Raw genomic sequence first — 27,647 nt, forward strand, 5'->3', positions numbered from 1 at the left:
CGTGTGCTCAGATCAGACAATGCATTCCAGTCTCCACAGAGACTACAAGACATCCTCTGCCGTCACACAGAACGCAGGTTCTAACAGCTGTGCGACCCAGGGCAAGTTCCTTCCCCCCCCTCTGTCTGTTCTTCTTTGTCCATCACAAACCACCGTCCACACAGCAGAGCGGAAAGCCTTCTGAACTGGAAAGCCTGAATTCCCCAGGTGTGGCAACTAGTGAACTAGCTCAGGCCATCGACTCCAGACCTCAGTGGTAAAAACCAGCATCTTCACAGTTCCTTCCCACTGGGCCATAGAACCTTAGAACTTATGATCTCTTCACTGTCCTTCAAAGACTTTTCCAGAATGTTCCGTGTCGGTCATCACAAGTACTTATGAGTAAGCCTGTTTTTCTCCATTTCATGATAGTGCTGGGCAGGGTGTTCTCTAACTCAGCATACACACACACACACACACACACACACACACACACACACGCGAATGAGCCAAATGGGAAGGCAAAAGGACTAGTAAAGCGAAGACACCCTGGAGTCCCATCTCAGCACTGGCCTCTGAGCTCTGGACTTCGGCATTTGAGCATCACTCCAGACAACCAGATCTTTACTAAGAAGAGGGAATGAACCCCACAAGGGTACTTCTGAAGGAGAACAGAGAGAAGCCAGATAAGGGACCTGACACAGATTGTACAAACTGTTGCGAACTGGGGAGATCCTCAGTTGATAAACTGCTTGCTTTGCAAGCAGGAGGACCTGATTTTAAAACCCACAGCCCTTGTGAAAAAGCCAAGCCTGGTGACCTATGCCTGTAGCCATAGTGCTGGGTCAGTAGTCACACATATGTCCCTGGGGCTGACTGGCACAGGAGAGACTGTGATGGAGGAAGGACATTGGCTAATAAAGGAACTGCCTTGGCCCATCCTATTGGTTAGGACATAGGTAGGTGGAGTAAACAGAACAGAACGCTGGAAGGAAGAGGAAGTGAGCTCAGACTCGACAGCTCTCCTCTCCGGAGCAGACACCTCAGAGAGACGCCATGCTCCCCGCTCCAGGGAAGATGCACGCTATGAAGCTCCGACCCAGGATGGACTTAGGCTAGAATCTTCCCGGTAAGACCGGTGCTATACAGATGATAAGAAATGGGCTAGTCCAGGTGCGAGAGTTAGCCTAGAAGAGGCTAGGTAGAAATGGGCCAAAGCAGTGTTTAAAAGAATACAGTGTCCGTGTAATTATTTTGGGGCATAAGCTAGCCGAGCAGGCGGCTGGGGTGTTGGGGACGCAGCCTCGCCGCTCCTTATTACTACAAGACTGCCTCAAAAAGACAAGGTGGATGGTGTCTGAGAACAGACACCTGACATTATCCTCTGGCTTCAACATGCATGTGTACATATACATACTCACACATACATGAGACTTTTGTCATATTTGAAGCCAGAAGAGTTTACCCAAGTAAAATCCCCAGATCTCCTATATTGGAATAGAGGAAAACCCTACCAGGCCAGCTCCCCAATATTTGAAGTGCATCCAGAACCAACTTCAGAAAAATAACCACTTCCTTAGGTGACGGGGGTACAGCACTAAGGGGGGCACACCCCCAGTCACGAGACAATGTCGCACAAAGCCTGGAACATCAGGCCCGCCGCTCTTGGTACCCAGTCCCTAAGCCCCCAACTCAGAGAAGTGTCAGCTAGAAAGGAAATCCAATCCTGGCTGGGAAAGAGGCCGAGTGTTTATGCCACTGAACAAAAGACCCTGTTGACAGTATTCCCTCTCCTCCATGTTACATCAATCGACTCTACCCTCTGAAACCAATGGCTTTAAAAAAAAATGATCAATGTTAAGAGCCTCTGGGGGGAAGATGACAAGTCGCACGCTAGCTCCATAGTAGAAGCCTGTTTACCCAGCGCTAATGTGACTGAGTGGGCAGGAACCTCCAGAGGAAAGGCTGAGAAAACAGCAGTTCTGAGAACAAACAACTTTCTGTTACCACGGTCTGCCGATTTGGCATTTCTTCTACACTCAAGGTTTGTAAGCCCCAATGATGGGGCGTCTCTTTGGAGAATTACATCCAAAAGCTTGAAGCCAAGAGATAGCACCCAACTCCTGAAGACCAGTACCAGGAACTATGCCAGGCGTCTGGTGCTTTACTGGGATATTATTGTCTGGTCATTCTAGAACTTCGGTTAGAGTATAACAGTTCACAAAAGTAGGCCTGAGCACTTGAACCATACACTAGCTGCCTCAGAAAAGCCCACCAGATGAGCTAAACCAGTGATTCTCAACCTGTGGGTCGGGACCCCTCTGGGATCAAAGGACCCTCTCACAGGGGTCACCTAAGACCACCCAAAAACACAGATATTTACATTTTGATTCATAACAGTAGAAAAATGACGGTCATGAAGTAGAAATGAAAATAATTTTATGGTTGGGTCAGCGCAACATGAAGAACTGTACTAAAGGGGTGCAGCATTAGGACAGCTGAGAACCACTGCTGTAGACAAACATGTTCTTGGTTCCCATGCTCCAGGAATTCTGGTCCAGTGGCTGAAGGCAGTCCCTGGAGACTTACTACAATGCCCCGAGGGAGATTTTGGACTCACAGTCGGGTTAGGAAAGCACTGACCTAGATCCCACTCACCTGCTCCCTCTCCTCATCCCAGGTCATGCAGACATGCTAAGATGAGGCTCTTTTATATGCCCCTGTATTGAGGCAGAAACTCGTCCCTGTCATGAAGTTCCCTGGGCTTGTCTGTCCATTGGAATCCCATTGGCAGTTCAGCGAGCCTCTGAAATACGCAAAGGGCATCATTCTCACTCTGAGGGTGAGAAAGACTTGAGAACATAACATAGGGAGACCAAAGTAACGAAGGACTGGAAATCCCATCCCAGAATTGAATCCAACATCCAGTGTCTTTCCAACATATCTTTCTTGATCTCCAGTGAAATAACTTACAAAGAATGCACGGTCTATAAGCTGGTAGACATAGCTTTATGTTTATCACGACAATGATGATGATGATGATGATGATGATGATGATGATGATGATGATGATGGTGGTGGTGATGATGATGATGATGATAGTTCACTCAACTAACCCATGCTCCTTTCATTCTACATCCAAGTTTATCGGGGAAGTTGGCATTTCTATTACCAGTTCCACCTCAAGACATACAAATGAGTTCGAGCTTCTCTGAGTTGCACAGCTGCCCAACAGTCTCAACAAATTAGTCTGCCAAAGTGGCTGGAAAAAAAATGATTTGGTCTTTGTTTTTGCATTCGCTATGGCAGACAAAGCTCTTAAGAAAGAAACAACGGTAAAGAAGCAAAAAGTCCACTGAGCAGGACCCAGATCAGACCCATGGACTCAGGTCCCGTCGATGCTGCCAGAAGCCAAGTTCCAGGTTTCCTCTTAGTGCTGTTTCCGATTCCCACCCCACACTTGCCATCTCCACAGGTTCTTCCCCTTCAAACCTCTTCTCATGAGCAGGAGGGTGATAGACCCCTGATGTCCTTCTCCTTCCTCCCAAGTTTTGACCCTTGTGACCCTAATGGAACTATGCCTTCCCTGGGGACATCCTCTCCCCACAGCCCAGGGATCCTCTGTGCATGCATCTCAATCCCAGGGAGTGAGGGAGATATTCCCTTGGTTGCCTCAAATGATCCCTCCCTTCTTGTAACCCCAGGACACTCTGCTGAGCCAGCCCCACCCACACTCCTGTCTCCCTTCTTTCCTCCTACGTAAGGGCCTTCACCAACCGAAGACCCCAGCTTTCTGTTGCCAGAAAGTTGCTCCTCCAGCCCCCACTTACAAGATCTCTGTAACTTCGACATCAGAATCAAAGATCTAATGGCAAAAAGTTTGTTTCCCTTGCTATTTTATTTCCTCATCTAAAACCACCTCCTCTTCTGCCACCATCTTACAGGGCCATATGCTGAACCTTGTCATTACCAGGGTGATCCCATCTCAAATCCCAATACAAACATCCCCCACTCTCCCATCATCTCTCTCTCTCTAACTCACCCGCTCTGTGATCGCTTCAGTCTTCAAACACAACATCTTTGGCATCTGAAGCTATCCTCACATCACCTGTGTTTTCTTCTCTCAATGGCAAATACTTTACAAATACCCTCCATCTCCCTCACACAACTCTTCCTCAATCGTGGTCCTGGCAACGCTCCATTTGCTGATAAACTCAACCATACAAGAGACTGTTACTTGACGTCAGAGCGAAGGAATGCTTTAGGGTGGAGGAGTCCCATAGCCAGCCTGGCTAGCTGCATTTAAAATTTAAAACCACGCCGAGTGTTGGTGGTGGTGGCACACGCCTTTAATCCCAGCACTTGGGAGGCAGAGGCAGGCAGAACTCTGAGTTCAAGGCCAGCCTGGTCTACAAAGCTAGCTCGAGGACGGCTAGGGTTACTCGGAGAAACCCTGTCTCAAAACAAACAAACAAACAAATTCAAAAATACGTACTTGAGGTGAGTAGTCAACACTGCCCACCAACTCTGACTTGCCCCCTGTCAGGTTTGGTCTTACCCTATCCTGTTGGCTTTCTCATGTGCTTCTCATCCCGCTAGACACATCCTCTCAGCTGATGGCTCATTTTGCAACCCATGAGAGTAACAGAAGCCAGCACAGGGCAAATCTCTGTCTTCAGACACCCTCACATGAGCTACGTGTTCTCCATCTTTCCTCGGGTTACAGAGGAGTGTGCCACTGCATTTACCAAGGGGAAAGTCTTAAGCATGTTTATGACATTCCCTCATGCATACCAAAGGTGCTGGGATATAAAATAATCTTACAGCTAAGAGGCCTCTAAGACCAGATTCCCTAGACAGAGACCTTGGGAAGCCTAAAGAAGAGACAAACATTGTCTTAGTCAGGGTTTCTGTTACTGTAAAGAGACATGATGACCACAGCAGCTTTTATAGAGGAAAGCATTGATTTGGGGCTGGTTTATAGGTCCAGAGGTTTAGTTCATTATCGTCACGGTGAGAAGCATGGTGGTATGCAGGCAGATGTGGTGCTGAAGAAGAAGTCAAGAGTTCTACATCTGGAGTGGCAATCAAGAGGAAGTGAGTGAGATACTGGGCCTGGCTTGAGCATTTGAAATCTCAAAGCCCACCCCTAATGACACACTTTTTACAACAAGGCCACACCTCCTAATAGCACCACTCCCTATGGGCCTTTTGTGGCCATTTTCGCTCAAACCGCCACATCCTGCTCCCTGGTTTGTAGCAATATCATAATGCAAAACTGCATTCAGTACAACTTCAAAATATTCCCATAGTCTATCACAGTCTCAACTCTGTTTACAAGTCCAAAGTTCAAAGTCTTTTCTGAGATTCATGCAATCTCTTAAATGTAATCATCCCTAAAATCAAAATAAGAAACAGATCACATACTTCAAACATACAATAGCACAGAATATATACATTACCATTCCAAAGGGGAAGAAAGGGAGCATAGTGAGGAAATACTGGACCAAAGCAAGACCAAAAATCAGCTGGGCAAACTCCAAACTCTGTCTGATGCCAATGTGTTCTTCAGCTCTCCAACTCCTTTCACCTTTAACTGCAACATACTTTTTTCTATTGGGCTGGTTCCACTTCCTATTAGCAACCTGCCTCAGGAGGTATCCCATGGCTCTGGCATCTTCAACATTTTGGGGTTTCCAAGGCAATCCAGGTTTCACTTTTACAACCCCACATAATGGCCTCTCTAGGCCTCCCTGCAGGATGCCCCTGACATACCTGGCCTCAGCAACTTTCTGAGTCATGGAGGGCAAGTTCATAACCCTGTTCTTGAATCCTGGACTCTAAAGTCAGAATCACGTGGCCAAAACTGCCAGGTTCAGCTGCTTGTTGGGGCTGGAACATGTTTTCTTGTTTAAATACATTTTTATCAGCTTTCAGTTTTTGATGGTTTTCTTCACTGCTCAAGTCTGGCTGTTCCGTAACTCACTCAGTAGACGAGGCTGGCCTTGAACTCAGAGATCCACCAGTCTTCTCTCCTGAGTGCTAGGGTTAAAGGTGTGCACCACCAAGCCAGAACCTAAACTTTTAATTCCTTTTCACAAGTTGGAGGCTTAGCTGGATGAGATCCTGCTCTGATGTCTCCACTCCCTTATTCCACTTAGCATCAGGCTTTTCTTTAATCTGTTTATACTTCCTGGTGCCCTTTTCCTCCTCAAACTATACATTTTGTATTCTTCCTTACTCAGCTTGCTCCTTTTCATTATAGATCTGCATAATACTGATCACGCATAACCTAGGACACGGTCAATGATAGGTTGTTTTAAAATCTCTTCAACCAATGCAATTAATCTAAAACCCTTCAATTTAGCCTCAGGCAGATATTTTGGACAAGGACAAAATACAGCCACATTCTTCATCATGTATCACAAGAACAATCTCTAGGCCACATACTAATGCTCTTCTCTGAAATCTCTGAGGCCCCCACAGTTCACCCTCAACACCACTCACTCCCTTCCACGTTCCTACTAGGATGGCCCATTAAACCCCATTTAAAATGTCCAATTGCTTTTCTAGTCTCAACTCCCAAAGTGTGCTATATTCCTCCAAACAGAAACACGGTCAGGCCTATTACAACAATACCCCAGTCCCTGGTACCAAGGTTGGAGTTTCTATGACTGTGAAGAGACACCATGACCATGGCAACTCTTATAAAGGAAAGCAGTTAACTGGGGCTGGCTTACAGGTCCAGAGGTTTAGTCCAGTATCATCATGGTGAGAAGCATGGCAGAATGCAGACAGACAGGATGCTGGAGATGAAGCCAAGAGCTCTACATCGGCATCAGCAAGCAGCAGGAAGCGAGTGAGATACGGGGCCTGGTTTGAGCATTTGCAACCTCAAAGCCCACCCTCAATGATACACTTCCTACAACAAGGGCACACCTACTCCAACAAGGCTGCACCTCCAAATTGTGCTGCTCCCTATGAGTCTATGGGGCCATTTTCATCCAAACCACCACAAACACAAAGACAAATTCAGAGCCTCTGACAATAATAACTACTGGGAACCCCACTCTCACCAGACCTCATCTCAAAGACTCGGCTTCCTCAGTTCCTATTACCGAGTGCATCAGGTGTGGCTTTCAGTAAGAGAGTTACAAAGCTTAGGAAAAGGCAGAGGGGGTTGGGGAGATGGCTTAGTGGGTCAAGTGCTAGCTGTACAGTCATGTAGACCTGGGCTTAATCCCCAGCTCGAGAGGTATGCACCTGGATCCTCACAGCTGGGGAGGTAAAGACAGGAAGATTGTCAGGGCTTACTGGTCAACCAGTCCAGTCAGTTGATGAGCTCTGGGTTCAGTAAGGGACCATGTCTCAAAACAAGGTAGAGAACAATAAAGAAAGACACTTGACATTGATCTCTGGCCTCTGCTTGCATGCATATGCACGTATATGAACATGTCCCATGCACATATATGAACATGCACACATATGAACATGCATATATATGAACATGCACATATATGAACATGCACCTATATGAACATGCACATATATGAACATGTCCCATGCACACACACACAAAGGCAGGGAAGAACACACTCTGAAGAGACAGTAGCCATCAGAGTCAGACTCTCTAGACACAAATGTGGAAAATAAATCACCATCTAACAGGAAATTTTAAATAACTGATTTTAAACATTTAACTCTGTTTCTGTCTGTCTTTGTCTGTCTCTGTCTCTGTCTCTCTCTCTCTCTCTCTCTCTCTCTCTCTCTCTCTCTCTCTCTCTCTCTCGTATGTGTGTTTGAGCACACTTGTGAGTGCCTGCTGAGGCCAGAAGAACATTGGTTTCCTGGAGTCAGTGTTACAGGAAGTTATTAGTCACCTGATGTGTGTGCTAGGAACGAAGTTGGGTCTTCAGGAAGAGCAGCAAGTTCTTTTAACTGCTAAGCCATCACTCCAGCCCCAATAACTATGATCTTAGAAAAAGCAAATAAAAATGAAAGCAGAGGAGCTGAAACTCATAGGAGGAAAGCAAAATAAAAGGGAAAAGAAAAAATAAAGAGACTTCCTCCTTTGCAAAGGAAAGACGGAAAGTCTCAACCATCTTAACAAGGATGCATGCCTCCCACAGCCTCTGCACAAGTAAAACGGCCACAGAAGAAAGATTTGGTGAGCTTGAAAATCCCCGGACTAAAAACATACAAGGAAAAAATGTTTACTGTAGAACACTTCAGACCTGTGGAATATCATCATCGTGGGCAGACTCAGTCAGAGATGTAGAAGAAAGGAACAGGCACACAAGACCTTCTGACAGAACTTCTCCAAGCTAACAGCAAACAACCAACCCCCAGTCCAGGAGGGCTAAACACACCAATCAGGATAAATTCTCTCAAAAAGAAAACCATTCTGTGCTTAGGCCGTCAGGTAGAGTTCTTGATGTTTGACAGATGATGGGGGCGAAAATCTCACTAAAGAATTCTACATCCAGCAAAACTCCCTTTCTCAAAAATGAAGAAAAATAAGAACATTTTCAGGTAAGCAAAAACAAGAAATGAGTCATCGGAGGGGCTGCCAAGCCAGAGATGGGGAGATAAGTCATTCAGGCAGAGGAAAAGTGAGCCAGAAACTCTGACCTGCCAACGGAGAGCACTAGAGAAGGGACGATGGCAAGGCAACACCTTTAGCTAAACTGGTGAGGTGTGTGCCTGTGGCCCCAGCACTGGGGAGCCTAAGACAGGGGACTGTGAGTTCAAAACCAGCCTGGGCAACAGCGAGAGACCCTGTCTCAAAAAAGACAAAAAAAACAACAGAAGAAAGAATTTCATTTTCTTATCTTAATTCATCTACAAGAAATAGACCCTTTATTTTGGGAACTACCCATCAGGCAGAAAAGTTTAAAGACTGGCACATTAATGCCCAGCCCTTGACCCCAAAACAAAGGTCAATAAAATAAGAGCTAATGGGTCCTCAACCTGCTGCTTGATTTCCTATGTTCTGCAAGCAAAGGGTGGCTTTCTTTCTTTCTTTCTTTCTTTCTTTATTTATTTATTTATTTATTTTGTTTTCTTTTGTTTTTCGAGACAGGGTTTCTCTGTAGCTTTACAGCCTGTCCTGGAACTAGCTCTTATAGACCAGGCTGGCCTTAAACTCACAGAGATCCACCTATCTCTGCCTCCTGAGTCGAGTGCTGAGATTAAATACATGTGCCACTACTGCCCGGCTTGTGGCTTTATCTCTTAAAAATGGCTTGAAAGAAGGTTATTTTATTTTATGGCCCATGAAGATTATATGAAATCAAAATTTAGAACTCTATATAAAAATTATAAATAAATACTCACTTGCTTACTTGTGATTTGTGGCTGCTTTTGTACGAGGACAGACTGAAAAACTGTGGCAGTGTACAGTCCACAGAGCTCTGCATATTTAGTCTTCAGCCCTGTGTATCACGTCATGTCCCTTTTGGAAAAACAAGAGCAAGGATTTTCTTTATCATAAAATGGCCCTGAGGTCCACAGAGGTTGGACTCTAACCTCTCCTGGCTAGTGACCGAGATAATGAGAGACCTGAGATCCTGACGCTGCCACTGTTACTCCTCTTGCAGTGTGTAAGGGTGCGATGAGAGCGAGACCCTCTCACACTGCTGTCTGAAGGGACTGCAGAAGTAACATTTTATTTTTCTCTCACTTCCCATGAAAGAGGGCGTGATGGCTGCAGAAGAGATGGGAGGGACAGAGATGCCTTGCCAGTCTTTATTCAGAAGAAACAGACTAAGAGGTAAAGAAGATGGCACCTTCCCAGGGGACCCAGGGAGAAAAGCATTCTTTTGTTGTTGTTCTTTCTTTCTTTTTTAAATATCTTTAGTCCTTGGGATGTCATTGTTTTCTTTATTTTTCTAAGAGCAGATACAAACCAGGTGTGACAGCACAAGCCTGTAAATTCAGCACTTTGGAGGTAGAGGCAGAAGGATCAGAAGTTCAAGGTCATCCACATGGGGTGTTAAAAGGCTAAGCAAGTCATGGCACTCTCTATCCAGCCTGATAACCTGAGTTCGAATCTCAGAATACATAAGGAGGAAGACAAGAACTGACTCCCTGAAGTTGGCCTCCACACATGCATTATGATCTGCGAGGGCAGCACACACTCACACATATGCACATGCACTCACACATGCACACACACGCTTACACACATGCACACACATGTGCGCGCACACACACTATAAAATACAATTTTTCAAAGTTTGTCAATCAGGAAAAAAAAGGTAAACCAGTGTCTTCATACCTTCAAACTAAGAATTTAAATGCAACACATAGGGCTGGAGGAATGGCTCATAAGTTAAGGGCACTTGTTCTTCCAGAGAACCCAAATGCAGTTCCCAGCACCCATGTTGGGCAGCACTACCAGGTCAGAAAGGAAGACAGCAAGAAATAACAGAGCTGCCCCACACCATACCTTGGTGGTGGTGACCAGGTTGCACTTGTAGGGTGGCCAAGAAGCCAGAGGCTGGGTTCAGCACTGTGTCCAGCACTCAATCTGCATTTTCTCACCATCACTAGATGAGAGAACAGAAAATGGAATTGGAATTGAGACTGACCGTTAAATGAGTGCTTTGCTATATCTTCTAAGAGTTGGGAAGTTTTTCAACTCTTATGAAAATTCTCAGAACCCTTACAGTAGCTGAAATCCCCTCATGGATTCTTTTGTTTTGATGTTTTTCAAGGCAGGGATTCTCTATGTAGCACTGGCTGTCCTGGAACTCACTCTGTAGACCAGGCTGAATTCATAGATCTGCCTGCCTCTGCCTCCTGATTAAAGCCATGTGCCACCACCACCTGGCACGTTTGTAATAATTTTCTGCCTAGTTAACACTACCCAAAGCCCTCCAACTTGCCTTTGGTTGCCTTCTCTACTTTTTCCCTTGAAAAGGATGGGGGTATGGCCTGCTGTAGCCAGGGTGTGCCAAACTAGACAACAGGGACCAAAGCCCTTCCCTGGGACTAAGATAAAGATATTTCTCTAGTGGTGACTGTTCTCGGGACTGAACAAGAATATTAGTGACCGTCTTCAGGCAAGAGAGCTGCTAACATATCTTATGTCCCTGAATCCAACCATGCCTGACTCCTCAAATAATTCAGAAGTATTTAATGTTTTTCTTGGAATGCTTGGTTTTTACCTGAGTTCAGTTGGGGTATTTTGGGTTGGGATGAGGAGATGGTATCTGCATCCAAGAGAGCCTTGAATCATCACCATCACTGCCATTATTCATATATTGGTGGCATTCAAGTCCCTCTGAAAAGCGACCTGTGATTCTGACCTTGTCAACCACAATTCATCTTCATGTATTCAACAACAGAGCCAATCCCAACCACAGGAGACTCCCAGCCAAGAATTCCCAAGAAAACATGTTCAACTAGAACTGGCCTATCTTCAAATACATATCTGCTAGTCTACTGGTCATTTCTCTTAAGGAATATTGGAAAATTTTTTGCAAACGGTACTTAGAAACAAATATCTTAAATTGAGATGAGGAGGGGGGCTACATCACAGATGGTAGGCAAGAGGAGTGGGTTTCACAGAGAAACTTTTGAAAGATAAAAGAAGCCAAGGGGGTGGGGGGAATGGGGACTTGAAATTGACACCATATGCTTTAGTGTGGTGCTAAATACTCTATGTATTGGAGAAAGGTATCTGGGGATTTCCTTGTCAGCCTTATCAAGTAAGTTAAATAAAGCCATGTAAACGTTTAACTATGCCTCCCTGGAGCCACAGGTAGACCTACAGTGGTCAACCCCCTCTAAGTCTGGTGCTTTTAGATGGAGGCTGAGAGTTCTGGGCTGACTGTCATAAGGCAAAGTCTCTTGCAAGCATTGTGCTGAATGAGATGCAGATCCCAAAAAGCAGCCCAACGGCAGTGAACAGGGTCTGCGGTGTTCCCACCTCCACTGCCCAGTGAAGCCGAGGAAGGCAAGATGTCACTTGTCATCTTTCATTTTCATAACAAAAGTTTGTTAATTGTTGCTTTACCTACAAGTCAGATTTTCCCAGCCCCGAGTCCTCTGAACTATGAAGTTCATTAATGCCAGATGTATTTAAGAACCTATATGGGGGAGGAGAATGCTGTATTCTCATACACACCTTGCTCTTTGTCACTCCGTCCTTCCGTTCATATTGAGATGCCTGTGGCCTGTAGCCTGGCCCCATCCTAGACCCCTCAGTCCCAAGCTCCAGTCGGCCTCTTCAGTGAAAACTCCCAGTGGGTGGACCCTCTCTCCACTCCATCTTCCTAGGATTCCTTGATTGTCGTCTACTCATCTTTCTATGAAATGTAAGCATTACTAAGCATCTAGAAAGGGGCCATTCATTGGCTGTGTGACTGACTCCCTGAATGATAGGGGCGGGAGGAAAGGAGGACAAGGAGCCAAAGGAACGGTAGACCTGCACGCCACAGTAACAGGGGGTAGGGAACTCCCACCCCAGCCCAGTGACTAATGTCTGCTGGTCACGGGCTGTTTCAGGAGATGCCGGTATGCTCCACCTGGCTACAACAGTCTTCACAGCCCTGTCCTGCCCTTGCAAAGAACCCACATTGGTTAATATTGTCTGTGTTGTCTCCTGCCCCAAACCCAGAAGCCAAGCCCTAAGTTTCCTGCCACACTGACAATGCAAGTGTCCTCTCCCAAAACAGAAAAACCTACGATAACTGATGTGGCCGTTTCTGGGAAAGCATCCTCTCTCTTCTGACTGGCTGCTAAATCGGCCTTTGCATTAGGATATAAGGGTAGGAAAACAAGGGTGCTTCCTGCTTGGCTTGGGATCTGAATGCATTGCATTAGCATTTCCCTAGCCGGTTAAGGACAAGCCACTGAACTGTGTTTGTTTGTTTTCTAGAGAGGTTACAAACACTCAGAACACTACCATCTCAAACAAGTATTGCTCTGGATTGTAAGCAAACACTAATCCTTCCGACTGGATTCATGATTAAGCATACAAGAGCGGGGCTTTCTGCACATCACACCCCCTAACCTTTAGAGCAGACCTCCCCTGTCTCCAACTCTTCCAGCCCAGGAGGCCAGCATCAGTGGCCCATCGCTGTCACACCTGGGTGGCTGCTTGGGTTTCAGGAAGGAAGCAGAAGGAAGAGTACAACCTGGTGTGACAGCGGCACAGGGTGATCTCAGGAGGCTGAAGCAGGAGGCAGTTTGCTCTAAGAAAAAGAAATCTCCAAGATAAAGGCATGATGGGAAGGGGAGAAGAAGCATTGCTGAGTACCTTGTCTCTATTTTAAAAGGTGTCGGAGGGCCGTATTTTAAGAAAACTAGATTTAAATGCATGTCTTTCTGGGAGGGGAAAGCCTAGTGTATGCTGATTACAAAGCAAGCATGTTTAAAGAAAATCACAGTTGAAGTCCTAGGTGAAAGGACACCCACTGGCTCCCCACTTCCCTGACCTACTTAGTCCTGTTCCAGGCTTCAGCGGCAACCTGTTTCTTAATGCTTCTTCCTTTGTCTGTTTTACCTATCGTTCTTAATTACTATGAACCAGAAGCTGCAGCAGATGCTGAAGCTCTTCCAGGGAAGAAAGGAGTCCCTGCTCTCCTCGTATGAATATCCTTGTGGAAGGAGACCCACAACATATAAACGTCTCTGAGATGGGGCCAGGAGGCAAATGGTGCTGGGGGTGGGGCGGGGACAGTAAAGAGCCCCAGAGTGCCGTTCCACCCACCATGAACTAGAGGGGTTTTATTAGAAAGGGTTTATGTTAGTTTGGGTTTAGGTTTTTGTGCTGGGGACCAAACACTGACTTTAGACATGGTAGGCATATGCTCTACTATTGAGCCATAACTCTAGCCAATTACAGCAGATTTTCCTCTAAAAGTAAATACAAACAACATCAGGACCAACCATTACCACCATCTCCCACCTGAAAAAACCATGCTGCTGTTTCTCTCAGTTTTGACGTTTCTTCCTAGTTTCTAAAGACTATCTCCTTGCCATCTGTCTGAATATTCTCTCTCTGAACTAATTGTGTCGTATGCACGTCTTGTCTTCCACCTTGTGAATGAGAATTCCTGGAAAGACACCATGTCTCCAAGTCCGACTGATGAACTAGAGCGGCAAAGGTGTGGGGAGGTTGAAATGTTGCAGATTCGGAGCCTACTTGCCTTATCTTGGGCTAGTTTTTAGCCCCTGAAATGGCCATTCTTTGCCCACCTCTGTGCTGGACCTAGCAGTTTTTACCTGCTAGTCACAGATTTAAAACCTTCTTGGAATCTATTACTAATTTAGCAGACCTCTAGTTCCCACCCACCCCCAAAAGCCAAGACTGTCATCAAATAGCATTTGAGGCCTACCAGAAAGATTCCCCCATTTTACCATGACTATCTCTCTGCTGCTTTCACTGCGAACCTGGAATGTGGGGTAAGCAAGCTCCAACTTCCCCGGCCATAGTTACTCAAACCTGGCTCCAGAATAAACCGTCTCTTATTCCCTTTGAGATAAGAGCTCTGTGTGTGTGTGTGTATGTGTGTGGGTGTGTGTATGTGTGTGTGTATGTGTATCTATGAGTGTGTGTATATGTGTGTATGGTGTGTATATGTTTAAGTGTGTGTGTGGTGTGTATGTGTGTGTCTATGTATGTGTATGGTGTGTATGTGTGTGCGTCTATGTGTGTGTGGTGTGTTCCGTGTGTGTGTCTATGTGTGTGGTGTGTCTGTGTGTGTGTGGTGTGTGTGTATGTCTGTGTGTGTGGTGTGTCTGTGTGTTGTCTGTGGTGTGTGTGTGTGTGTGTGTGTGTGTGTGTGTGTGTGTGTGTGAATACCCTCTACTTGCTGACAACAAGCCTTCTCTGTAAAATGCCATCCATTCCTAAGAAGTCACTAAAGTACTTTCTGTTACTTCCCTATTCATGTCTACCTCATCTACAAAATGAATGAGAGCATCTCCAGGGGAGGGTCCCTGTTTATCCCCCAACTTGAGATACAACACAGACTTAGGAGTCAGAGAAGATCTGAGTCTAAGCCAGGAGCAGTGGCGTGGGCCTGAAGTTCTAGTTACTCGGGAGATAAGAATTAATTGAGCCTACAAGTTCGAGACCAGTCTGGGAACATAACAAGACACAAAGGCACAGGAAATAAATAAACTCCGAGTTAAAACAGTAAGGATGAAATTCTAACCACTCCACTCACATCCACAGCCAGAGTCGTCTACCCATGCTTCCCATCACTGCCCAGGCACTGCATCAACACCAGCCCATCCCTCCTTCCTTTGACCCCATGTGGCTGAGGCAGTCTCAAGGCAGACGCATAGGTACCAGTGTTTTCACCTCCATCTCTGCCTTTAGTCTCAAGATGTAGAAGCATCTTAGCAGCTACAAAGGAGGTTGGGCCTGCTCAGCCCTCTCCCGCATGGATGTCTGACCATTTGCCTTCCACATGCCTTCTCCAGTCCCAACAATGGAACTGTGAAGATGGACTTGAGAGGGACTCGGTCCCTCCAGTGCCAGACTGATACCGTTTAGTCCTTGGCAAGAATCAAAAAAAGACTCATTATTCCAATATGAATATCTACGTCTCCAAAGACTCACAGTTAAAACACTGGGCCTGTAATCCCAACTGCTCAGGAGGCTAAGAAAGAAGATCCAAAAGTTCAAGGCTTGCCTGGACCACAGAGTTTGTCCAAGGCCAGACTCGGTAACTTAAGAAGACCCTGCTTCAAAATAAAAAGTGGGAAGAAGTCTGGGGCATAGTTCAATGGCAGAGTACTTACCTAGTAGGAACAAGGCCCTGAATTCAATCCCAAAAACACGCACTCACACACACACACACACACACATACACACACACACACGTGTGTGCACTAAGAAATATTTGTATAAAACATCTGTCTTAGTTATGATTTCTATGACTGCAATAAAGCACCAAAACCAAAAACAACTTGAAGAGGAAAGAGTTTCCCCTCCAGATCACAGTCCATCATCAAAGGGAGTCAGGGCAGGACCCTGGAGGCGGGATCTGATGCAGAGACCATGGAAGGGTGCTGCTTAGAGGCTTGCTCTTCATGGCTGGCTCAGCCTTTTTTCCTATAGAACCTAGGCCCACCTGCCCAGAGGTGGGGACAGACCACAGTGAGCTAGACCTACCCCTGCCTCCCCAGTAATCATTAAGAAAATTCCCTACAGACTTGCCTACAGGCGATCTGGTAGAGGCATTTTCTAAACTGGGGTTCTTCTTCCCAAGTTATTCTAGCTGTGTCAAGTTGATAAAAAGTCAACCAAGAATGTGTTCCTGCATGATAGAGCCATCCGCTCACTTCTCAGGAGGCTCTGTCCACGGTCTTGTGCCATCGGTCTCACCTACTCAGGAGGGTGGAGTTGTTGTGCTTCTTTTACAGATGAAAAACTTAAATTTCAAAGCTACAGTTCAAAGGCTAGGAGATACCTCTCACACTGCCGTCGGAGCAAGCAGCAGTGGTTTGGTTTTCTGTCTGGGCTCTGGGCCAGCCCAGTCACAGTGGAGGTAATACCCGTGTCTTGGGAACTTCCAGAGAATTCCACTACTGCTACTTCACGTTCCTGCAGGAGACCTCATCTCAGCAGGTTTTGAGAACCTCGTTAGCAGGCACACAACCTCTCAGGGTGACAGATACTAGAGAGTAAGAAACTCTTCCATGGTTCCAATTAAAGGCAGATGTACCAGACTACCCAGAAGAGCCAAGACATCTCCATAGCAACTGATTTTAATAACCAGAGTTAAAAGACCGACTCATTTGCCCAATCAGGTATTTACGTTTTTTAGACATGTGTGTGTGTGTGTGTGTGTGTACGTGTGTGGTGCACATGTGTGGGGGGGGGTGTGAGCATGCGTGTGTACAGGTGGGTGTGCGCACACACATGCCCATGTGGAGGCCAGAAGTTGGTACCAGGCACTTTCCTCTGGCGTTGATGTTAGGTGGATCCTTCTATCTCTATCTTATTTTTTATTTTTAGTTACAGTTTTATTTGTCATGTATGTATATGGGGGAAGCACGCATGTCACAGAGCACATAAGGAGAACAGAGAACGATTCTGTGGACTCAGTCCTCACTTGTCACCTTGTATGCCCAGGAATCGAACCCAGGGCATCAAGGCAGGCAAGATGCTCCTTTCCCCACTGAGTCATCTTGCCAGCCCTCCAACTTATTTTTGAGACAGAGTCTCTCTGAACTTGGAGCTCATCAAATTATGTAGACAGGCTAGGACTTCTGCCTCCCGCCCCCACCCCCGCTCTGTCTCTGCCCCTCCAGTGCTGGGATCACAGGCATAGGTCACTGTACCAGGCTTTGTGTGAGCGCTAGGGTTTGGAACTCTAGTCATCCTGTTCGTGTGGCAAGCCTCTCCACAGTCCAGTCAGAAAATACGCTCAAAGTTTCCAATAGATAATAAGTGTTCCCTATGTGTCTAACATCCAGATAGAAGGAAGGGGCTTTCTGTTCAGTACAGAACTAGAGACGGATGAGCAAAAGGTCTAAATGACCCACGGCAGCCACCTGGAACCCCTCACTGACTGGATCACCTGCCTATCACGGGCAACCAGAAGGGCTCAGTGTAAGGAGCATGAAGGAACACCTCCCTTCAGGACCAGGAAGGCCTGGGTCTGGCTTCTGATGCTGCTGCTTACTAGCTCTGGGTTCAAGCGAATTTGTTAGTTCTCTAAGCCTTAGTTTAGCCCACCACAAAGTGGACACCCATCTCGCAGATGGCATGTGTGTCTCTGATGAGCATGGCTCTGACTTCTGAGGCGCTGCTTTATTCATTGCTTTCACGGCTTATGTCATGACTAGTGAACTTCCTGTTCCTTTTCAGGAAAAGTCTTCCTTCAGGATCCAGGGGGAATGAATTCCAGGACTCCCCCCAGATACAATCCTGGATGCTCAGGTCCCTGAAGTCTAATCTTCACGCACTCCTTTGCGTTCACCAAGGTGTCCCTAGGTTAGTTACAATAATGAACACAACGCAGATATTAGTATTTAGCAGAGAGTGGCTAAACTGTATCAGTTAGGGAATGACCTAGCTTCATTTCTGTTGCTATGATAAAATACCCGGACCCCCAAAAAAAATACTTTTAGGAAAAGGGGCTCTGTTTTAGTTCACAGTTTCAGGCTCATCACTGGGGAAGTCATGGAGCAGGAGCTTGAGAAAGTTGGTCCCAGCACATCCAGAGTCAAGAGAACAAATGCATGCACGCTTAATACTCAACCGGTTTCCCCTACTCTGATAAAGATAGCACCCCAAACCAGGGAATGGGGCTACTCACTTCCAGTCTGGATCCTCTCCATCAATGAAGGCAACTAAAACTATCTTCCACAGCCATGCTCAAAGACCAGTGGTTCTTAAACTGTGGGTCATGACCCATTGGGGGGGGGATTAAATGGTCTTTTCACAGGAGGTCACCTAAGATTATTGGAAATATCAGATATGTACATTATGATTCATAACAGTAGCAAAATTACAGTTATAAAATAGCAGCAAAAATAATTTTATTGGGGGGGCGGGGTACCATGACATGAGGAACTGTATCAAAGGGTCATAGCATTAGGAAGGTTGAGAACCACTGTCTTAGACCAACCTGATCTAACTAATCTGTCACTGAGGCTCTCTCTCCAGGTAATTCTAGGTTGTGTCAAGTCGACAATTAAAACTGATCATCATAAGTTGGGCTGTACATGTTCACAACCAATGCGTGTTTTTTTTTCTGAATAATTTTGATCAGCAGTTGGTTGAATGAGGAACCTACAACTACAGAGGGCCAACCAAGTGGCAGAAAATGAGTCGCCTCTTATGGAACTCTAGGACGTAGCTGAGAGGCATTTGGTTCAAGGTTTACAATGTCTCAGGCCTGTAGTCCTAGTTATTTAACTCAAACTGTTAAGGTTGCTGTTGGGTTTAATTGCGTATGCGCAATCAATCTTCCAATCCCTGCTGATTGAAGAACTGGGTTACAAGACTAATAATTACTCTTACTACAAGCTCCATGGTCCTAAATTCTGGGTGTTTATTCTCTATCTTGACTAGAAAGTTTTCCTCCCATGGAAAAGACTGGTATTGGTTCAGCCAGTGTTCCCTGAACACCGACAGAAATGGCATGGCAGGCAGGTACCGGGAACTTGATGGCTGGGGACAGTGGGAGACTTTGGCACAGAAAGGGTTATCTTCTCTGGTCTCATGTGGTCAGAAGAGGCAGACACTGGTAGATTCTCAGACTAACTCCAGGTGGAATAAATCAGAAGCACTGGGATGAGGGGGCCCGAGCCCAGCTGTCTGTTTGAATAATCCCTCTTCAAACAAAGATCACCCTCATCAAATGTCAAGGCAGTACACAGGCCATAAGCTCCCTGAGCTAAACCTGAAGGTGTCCCCTGCCCTTCCAGAAGAGCGGACAGACAAACTGCAGCCACAACTCAGGTCTACCACCTGAATGGCCAACCTCATTTCTGCTGCTTTACTTCCTAAATCTGTAGGAAAGTCCCAGGCCCTCCCAGCTTGGAGCACAAACACTGGTTTCCAAAGGGGGAGAGAAACAGACAGCCGACTATCTTTGAAAATGAGGACTGTGAATGAAAATGAAAACCTGATCTATCGAAACCGCCTAGGATATTAGCAGTTATTCCCAAGCCTTTGACAAAGCATATGTTCTATTCATAAGACTTTGAAAATCTGGGGGAGCCCCGTGAAGACTTAACATCTGGAGGAACGTAGTTAAAAATGTCAACGGCTGTGTCACCCTCTGTGGGGCACTGCAGAGAGGCTTTTTTTTCTCCCCAAATTGTTTCCAATAGATAAACATCACTTCTCTAATGAAGAGGGAGAGTAAAACTGGATTTTTGGCCATTTTCTATCCACATCATTCCCCGTGAAGGTTTATTTTGCATTTCTATTTCTTTCTATACAGCAGGACAGTATGTATAGTAATTATTTATATGGTACCATATGTTACAAGGAGGGGGAATTCATTAAATATATTCTTCCAGCTGCCCTGAAAATAAATGAGGAAGTTAAATGCATTCCTAGGTACAAAGCACTGAGAATTAAGACAAACTGTGAAGCTAAAAAAAAAAATAATCCCAGTATTGAGTCCTCTGAGAGGATCCCTTTTGGAAAAAAAAAAATATGTGGCAAACAGCTTCTTCCTCTTATCTCCATTTTTAACCCCTGGAATGTGCAGCCGTTCCTGGTAAAGTCTTAGAGTTCAGGAAATAAAAACATATGGAAGAAAACCAGAGACACAGGGACCAGAAGGATCCTACATTCACCTACACTCCCATCCCTGTGGGATAGTAAGATGTTGAAAATTACTGGCAAATTCCATTGTCCAATTGCATCCTCCCCCCCCCTCGCCGTGAGTAATGTTTACTCACTTAAAAATATTTATGCTGGATATCTGATTTCATAAATCATAAACAAATAAGTCTTCTTTAGAGAGACATTGCAGCCACACAGGCACCCTTGTCCTGTCACACTTGATGTGACCAATTGATTGCTTCAAAGAAAAATGTACCCTTTTTATACCGAAAGTCTCTCAGCAGAATAAGCTCAGTGAATGCTCACTGAAATTTCACAAGGAGAATGGGAAATAAAGTTAAGAGCCAATAGAGAGACTACGGAAAGGGAAACTCCAAAAGCTATCTCCTCCGCCAAAATACCTCCCCAGGCTGACATTTCTGAAGTCTGAAGCCGCTTTCCTGAAAGGAGGAGTTGGTGGGAGGAGGTTTTCCCCATACTCGAGCTTACAGTACACAAGATCACCTCGGAATCTACACGATTTAGCTTCACACTGGTCTCAGTTTATCCACTTGGCTCACCTGGCCAACACAGGCTTTGGTTTATAAAGGTTTCTGTGGGGACCGACCCGTTTCCCTTGGACCTCGGCTTTGATGGGGTAGTCCCATCTAATGTCAAGTTAGTACGTTAAGAGCAAGGGTAAAGGACACAGGACTCACTGAAACTTTCTCCAGCAGCCCAGATCCAACTCCACATAATCACCCTCATACCTACTTGTAAAAATTGTCCTGTAAGAGCCTTGCTTATATTGTGTTAACCTTGACAGTAAAGGTATTCGACGCATCACGCACGAACTTGCTACCCCGTTCTGTAACACTCTGATAAACACACCAGCCCCGTTATTTACTCTCCCATCCTTCCCCGGAGAGAAAAGGATCTAAATAAAAATGGGATGACTTCCTCCTGGTTGACTTTGAAGTTTTACTTTGGGGGTGCTAACGGGTAATGATCAGAACTTACCTACAGGTCCAGATCCTAAGCAGGCACCAATGCTGAGGGAATAATTCCAAACCAACGACATTCAAAGCATCTTCAATTTATTTGCAGACTAGAAATACGACTTGTCTCAACGAGAGAGAAAACGCTCCCACTTGTCAAATTAAAAAAGAATGAAAACTCACAGTTTCCTCTGAACAAATTTAAATTTTCTGGGTCACTTGCCTCATCTCACTTTTTAAGCAGCCTGACCGGCTCCGGGAGGCTACCAACTGTCTGCGAAGACAATTCCCAAGCCGCAGACCTTACCACCCGCCCCTGCCTACCTCACCTCAGCACCAAGCCTCGTCCTTCCAACCCACAGACCAGGAGCTTATACACAGGAAAAGTTGCTGGAGGTAGACTTCCCCACCTGCGCTGTCGGATCCGGATGCCTGGGAAGAAGAGAAAAGCTACCGGGCCGCACGCCCTCCAGGCCCAGGAGCTGAGCGCGTCCCACCCCAAAGACAGGAAGGCGATTTCTAAGCAGACCTGCACCCATCCCACTCAAGTCCGCACGCCAGCTCGCCGAGTCACTTACGTAAGCTCGCCTCGCACAGTCCCAAACTGCAGACACACACCCGCACCTGTCACGCATCCGAAATGGACAAGTGCCCACCCCCCGAGGGATGCAAGCAACACAGATCGGGGCGCGGTGCGGTTTCCATTTCTTTTCCCCGGTTCTTTTCTTGTCCGATTTTGTCTAACCACAATTACCTTAACAACCAAAGAATTGTCCCGACTCGCACCGGTGTCTCAGTTTCTCTCCTAAAGCCCGGCTGGCGCCCGGAGCATGATAAGGCTCAAGAACCAGGGAGCCGCCAGCTCTCAGGGGGCTGATTCCGTCCGGGCGCTGCTCTCCCGGGTGTCGCCTCCTCCTCTTCGGTCACTCTCCCCGGTGGCGACCGCAGGGGGCTCAGCGAGCAGACTGTGCAGCCCCAGGCCCGGGAGGAGGTGCGGTGGGTCGCATGGTGCCAGGGCGCGGGGCTCTCGGGGTATCTCCCTGGCCCCTCGCCGGCCGGGGCTGGATCCGCCCCCTCGGCACCCGCAGCAACAGGGACCCTGGGGCGCCCCCGGGCGGAGCTCTTGGCCACCCGGCGGGGCCGATCGCCAAGGAACTGCCCGGAGTCGCGCAGCCCAGGCGCTCAGCTCGGTCGCTGCCGCAGCGGCGCCCGCTGTCGGGGACCCAGAGCAGCTGCAGCCCCGTCGCCGCCGCCGCCGCCGCCGCGCACCTGGGCGCCCGCACCTGGCCTGAGCCACGCGCTGCGAGCGGGACCCTGTCGCCTTGAGTGCGAGCGTCCCAAGGGCGCCGCCACCAGGCTCACCTGTACCAGCGCCGCCCAAGGTGTCGATCAGGCTATGTGAGGCAAGTGGGGGAGATCTGTAGATTCCTGGAAACCCAACAGCCGCCTAGAAAACCGAGGGACTGTCTCAAGCAAGCCAAGGCTCCCCTAGTCGCTGCTGGGCTGAGCGGGAACGGAAACTTTAGGGACGCCAAGGTGCTCGCGATTCTGGCCAGGGGTGCTGTGCCCCGAGAGTTTGGGCCTGTCGCCCCCTAAACTAAAATGTGCTCCTCAGAGATTGTTGCTAACCTGGTAGCAGTATTTATTTCCACACTTGATACTATCTTGAAACAATACAAAAGAGAATTGTGCAAATCTCCTGGGGCAAGAAAAGTTGACATTCAAATGAGCAGGGGTAACCTGGAAGGACAACCTCAATGTGGGAGTCCTAAAGGTGATGTTGGATGACGTAGGAGACTGGGGGGGGGTGGCTGTATACGAAGCTCACTTAGTAGAGTGCTTGTCTGCCATAGAGTTTGATACCCAGCACAGGGTCAAACCCAAGTGAGGTGCATCCACCGCAATCCAAGCACTCATGAGGTGAAGGCAGAAGGATCAGAAGTTTAAGGCCATCTTAAAGGGAGTTCAAAGTCACCCTGAGCTACATGAAAGCCTGTCTCAAATTATTTTAGGAAGCTGTAGGTGAAGGTGAAACACAGTGGTGGGTACTGAATAGGTACCAGTAGATGTGTAAATACGGCAACGTTAACAACATCTATAATAGATCAGTAATTTATACTTTGATATGCTGTAGGAATTCCTACCGCCAGTAGCCTTTAAGTTACCTGCCCACTTGGGCGTGGCCTCTTATATATGCCAATGTAAAGTGCGTGTCCAGCCTCTTTTCCTGCTGTGGGATTTGGTTGCTATTTCCCGTTCCAGCAGAGGATTGTGATCTGTGAGTCTACCCCTAAATAAATAACCCTCTATTATACTCAATTCTGAGTTGGTGTGGGATTTCTTTTAAGCGTCCTTCTTCATCTGGCGCCAATATATTATGTCACAGGAAAAAAAAAAGTTGAAATTACTGGATGTCATTAAGGATGAATGATCTGGACTCTTTGTCTTCGTGGGTCTAGAGTTAGACATTTAAAGTTTCCTTGGCAATACGCATATTTGTCAATACTAGTATGCAAAAATATGTAAAAAATGAAGAACATAAGATGAATGTAAATCGAGAGAAATTCTTTTTAAATGGCAGATTGTTAAAGGAGGCTCCAGAGGGAAAGATGCCAGAGGCCAGAGCTCCTAACTCTTAGGTAGGATCCTGTAAATGACAATGTGATTTCAATAGTCTACAGATTGAGGAGAATGGATAGGTCTACATCGTTTCCTTATATAAAGTTTGTGTTCGCGCCATGCTGAGACGGTCCTCTTTTTAGGAAGTACACTCTGCAGTATGACAGGATCAGTGGTGTAACTTGGAGTTCGGATGTACCCAAGAGTCCTCTGTGTGCTCTACTGGTAGCTGGTGAGCACTCTGAGTCAAAAGTGGGATCCAGCAGAAGGAAGCTGGATCCTTGGAGGGGTGCCACTAAAGGGCATGTGGGGAGCCTGGCTCCTTCTCCTGTCTCTTTTCCAGTGCCATAGGCACACGGTGCTCCTTCCAACTTCTTCCATAATGGCAGCTTGAAGCACAGAACCAAGAAACCTTGAGCTGAAACCTCTAAAACTGATGGAGGAGGGTCATCTGTCTATGTGTTACTTTCATTGGTTAATAAAGAAACTGCCTTGGCTTTTGATAGGACAGCAGCTTAGACAGGCAGAGTAGACAGAACAGAATGCTGGGAGAAAGAAGCAGATTCAGGCAGATGCTATAGTTCTCCTCTCCAAGATGGATGCAGGTTAAGATCTTTCCCAGTAAACCACCACCTCGTGGTGCTACACAGATAAATAGAAATGGGTTAATCAAGGTGTGAGAGTTAGCCAATAAGAGACTGGAGATATGGGTCAGGCAGTGTTTAAAAGAATACAGTTTCCATGTAATTATTTCGGGGCATAAGCTAGCCAGGCAGCTGGGAGCCGGGCGGGAACACAGCCCGCTGCTCCTTCTACATAAAATATCAAGCCAGAAGTCTTCCCTCCTTGCAAATTGTTTATCTCCAGTCTTTTGCCACCGTGAAGGAAAAGTGACGAATACACAGGCATTTGCTTATCCAAAGATGGTTTGACGTTGGTCAACACCAAAATGAAGCAAGTCAATGAGCTCACCCAACTGCCCATGTAATGTTTTTTTAATTCAAAAGGATTTCAGAATGAAAGGCTTAAAAAGATGCAAAGAAGTATCTTCACCAAGATGAACAAGGACTTAATAATTTTTTTACATTTTATTTTATGTGTGTGTATGTTTTACCTGTGTGTATATGTACCATGTGTGTGCAATACCACTGAAGGCCAGAAGAGGACAGCACATCCCTGTGGGACTGGAGTTACAGCTGGTTGTGAGCTGGAACGTGGGTGGTGGGAATCAAATCTAGGACCTCTGGAAGAGCAGCCAGTGCTCTTAACTGCTGGGTCATCTCGCCAGACCCTAAAGGCTCACTTCTTTTCATAGGTGTTCCTCATGGGTTTCATTGAAGGATTATCTCACCATTAACTGAGATGAAATGATGATCTCTCTCCATGCAGCTTTGTGAATGTGCACAGTCCCACTCAGCCTGTCTCTACCAACCTACTCAGTATTCCTGAAGGCCTTGCTACACACAAAAATCTTTCCAGAAACTCATCAAAAGTATAAAATGAATATGGTAACATGTAAAATCCTGAATCTTTTTTGATTACTATAGGAAGCCTGTGATAGAATTACTATAGGGAAAACTTTATTAACTTAATTTTAATAACAGCATCAACATCAAAGATAGAACAATACATGTATAAATGCCTCTGAACTTTTTTTTTTTGCCATGAGTTTGGGTACCAGATGATTCATGTCTTGTGTTATGGACATGTGATTTCAGCTAATGTTACTTTTCATCCAGTCTCTACAACTCTCCTCCAACCTTATGTGTAGTCTGTTTTATTATTTGTGTGTATATGATATGTCTATGTATAAGCATAGTCTCCTGACTATGCTTTCATTTCCTAGTCACTCAGACCAGAATAATCATACAAAAACTATATTAATTCTAACACTGTTTGGCCAATGGTTCAGGCATATTCCTAGCTCTTATATGTTGTAAGATGAGCGGCGGGCTGCATCCTGCCACCCGGCTAGCTTAACCCCCAAAATAACCACACAGAAATTGTATTAATTAAACACTGTCTGGCCCATTAGTTCTAGCCTCTTATTGGCTAACTCTCACATCTTGATTCAACCCATTTCTAATATCTGTATCACCACTTGCCTGTGGCTTACCAGAATGAGTCTAACTAGTGTCTGTCTAGGGCAGGAGAAGCATGGTGTCTGCCACACTTCCCATCTTCCCAGCATTCTGTTCTGTCTACTCCTCCCACCTAAGGGCTGCCCTATCAAAAGGCCAAGGCAGTCTCTTTATTTAACCAATGAAAGTAACACATAGACAAAAGAACCTCCTACACCACTTATATCTAAAATTAGCCCATTTCTATCATTTTATATTTTATCTCAAGGCTCATGGTTTGTTACCTCACATCTTGTGTCTTGGCCAGCTACATGGTAGCTGCCTGACTCTGCCTTCTTTTTCCCTGCATTCAGTTTAGTTTTTCCACCTAGCTATATTCTGCCCTGTCATAGGCCAAAGCAGCTTCTTTATTAACAAATGGTATTAAAACATATTCATAGCATACAGAGGGGAATCCCACATCATGTTATAATGTTCATATGTGTGTATTTATGTTTGTTCACAGGCCACAGCATCAACACCATCGTGGGAGACAGGTGGGGTACTTACTGGAACTCGGAAATAAGGGTTCTTAAGCTTTGCCTCAGAAGAGATAAGTCCAAATTTCTGGCAATGGAGACTCAAGGATTTGCTTTTGAGCAGGAATTTGTAAACCATGGCTGCGGTTGCTTCCTTCAGAGAACTCAAATCATTTCTATTACTATTAATTATACAACTTTGTCAGGAGGAGTCAGTCTACTGGCAAGCACGTTCAAAATGGTACAGACTGGAGGTTTGCCTCTTTCTGGTGGCAGTTCTCAATCCGCAGTCTTGAAACCCGTGTGTCTGTCTGGGAATAAACGTGTTTATATTTCAGTGCTGCGGAGTTATGTTTTAGAACGTGGAAGTGATGTCATGTCAGAATGGAGTTTGTCTTTAAAAAGTTCTAAAGCTTAATAGTCAGGATGTGGGGATATGTGCTCTGACTACCAATACATGGGGCAAAAATTACATAAGCAATAACAAACTCTGAGAAAGCTAAACAAGCCCAAAATAACCATGGAATGCTGTTTACAGCAGTAGCTAAGAACCACTGGCCTCACTCAGGCACTCCCAGACCCCGTGCCAAGTACTGCCTTCTAGAACCTTGTAGTACTACCTTCTAGAATCTTACAGTACTGCCTTCTAGAATCTTACAGTACTGCCTTCTAGAATCTTACAGTACTGCCTTCTAGAATCTTACAGTACTGCCTTCTAGAATCTTATAGTACTGCCTTCTACAATCTTACAGCACTGCCTTCTAGAATCTTACAGCACTGCCTTCTAGAATCTTGTAGTGCTGCCTTCTAGAATCTTACAGTACTGCCTGCTAGAATCTTATAGTACTGCCTGCTAGAATCTTACAGTACTGCCTTCTAGAATCTTATAGTACTGCCTTCTACAATCTTACAGCACTGCCTTCTAGAATCTTATAGTACTGCCTTCTAGAATCTTACAGTACTGCCTGCTAGAATCTTATAGTACTGCCTGCTAGAATCTTATAGTACTGCCTGCTAGAATCTTACAGTACTGCCTGCTAGAATCTTACAGTACTGCCTTCTAGAATCTTACAGTACTGCCTTCTAGAATCTTATAGTACTGCCTTCTAGAATCTTATAGTACTGCCTTCTAGAATCTTATAGTACTGCCTGCTAGAATCTTATAGTACTGCCTGCTAGAATCTTACAGTACTGCCTGCTA

At 45.9% G+C, this 27,647-nt stretch overlaps 1 protein-coding gene across 7 annotated transcripts in view; it reads right to left on the bottom strand.

Moving 5' to 3' along the window:
- The window catches only part of Rgs6 (regulator of G protein signaling 6), a 531,193-nt gene extending 508,769 nt beyond the window's left edge, over positions 1-22,424 (bottom strand). For 3 of the 7 annotated variants that reach the window (XM_075947415.1, XM_075947418.1, XM_075947412.1), the window contains exon 1: positions 21,983-22,424. The gene's annotated coding sequence lies outside the window, so the exon portion shown is untranslated. Of the gene's footprint in view, positions 1-21,250; positions 21,359-21,638; positions 21,807-21,982 lie in introns of those variants that run through there. The other 4 variants (XM_075947419.1, XM_075947417.1, XM_075947413.1 and 1 more) reach the window with 4 other exon arrangements.
- Between the last annotated feature and the right edge of the window lie 5,223 nt (positions 22,425-27,647).

The sequence above is a fragment of the Microtus pennsylvanicus genome, chromosome 14 (genome assembly GCF_037038515.1).
Source record: "Microtus pennsylvanicus isolate mMicPen1 chromosome 14, mMicPen1.hap1, whole genome shotgun sequence".
In the NCBI taxonomy this organism is placed as follows: domain Eukaryota; kingdom Metazoa; phylum Chordata; class Mammalia; order Rodentia; family Cricetidae; genus Microtus; species Microtus pennsylvanicus.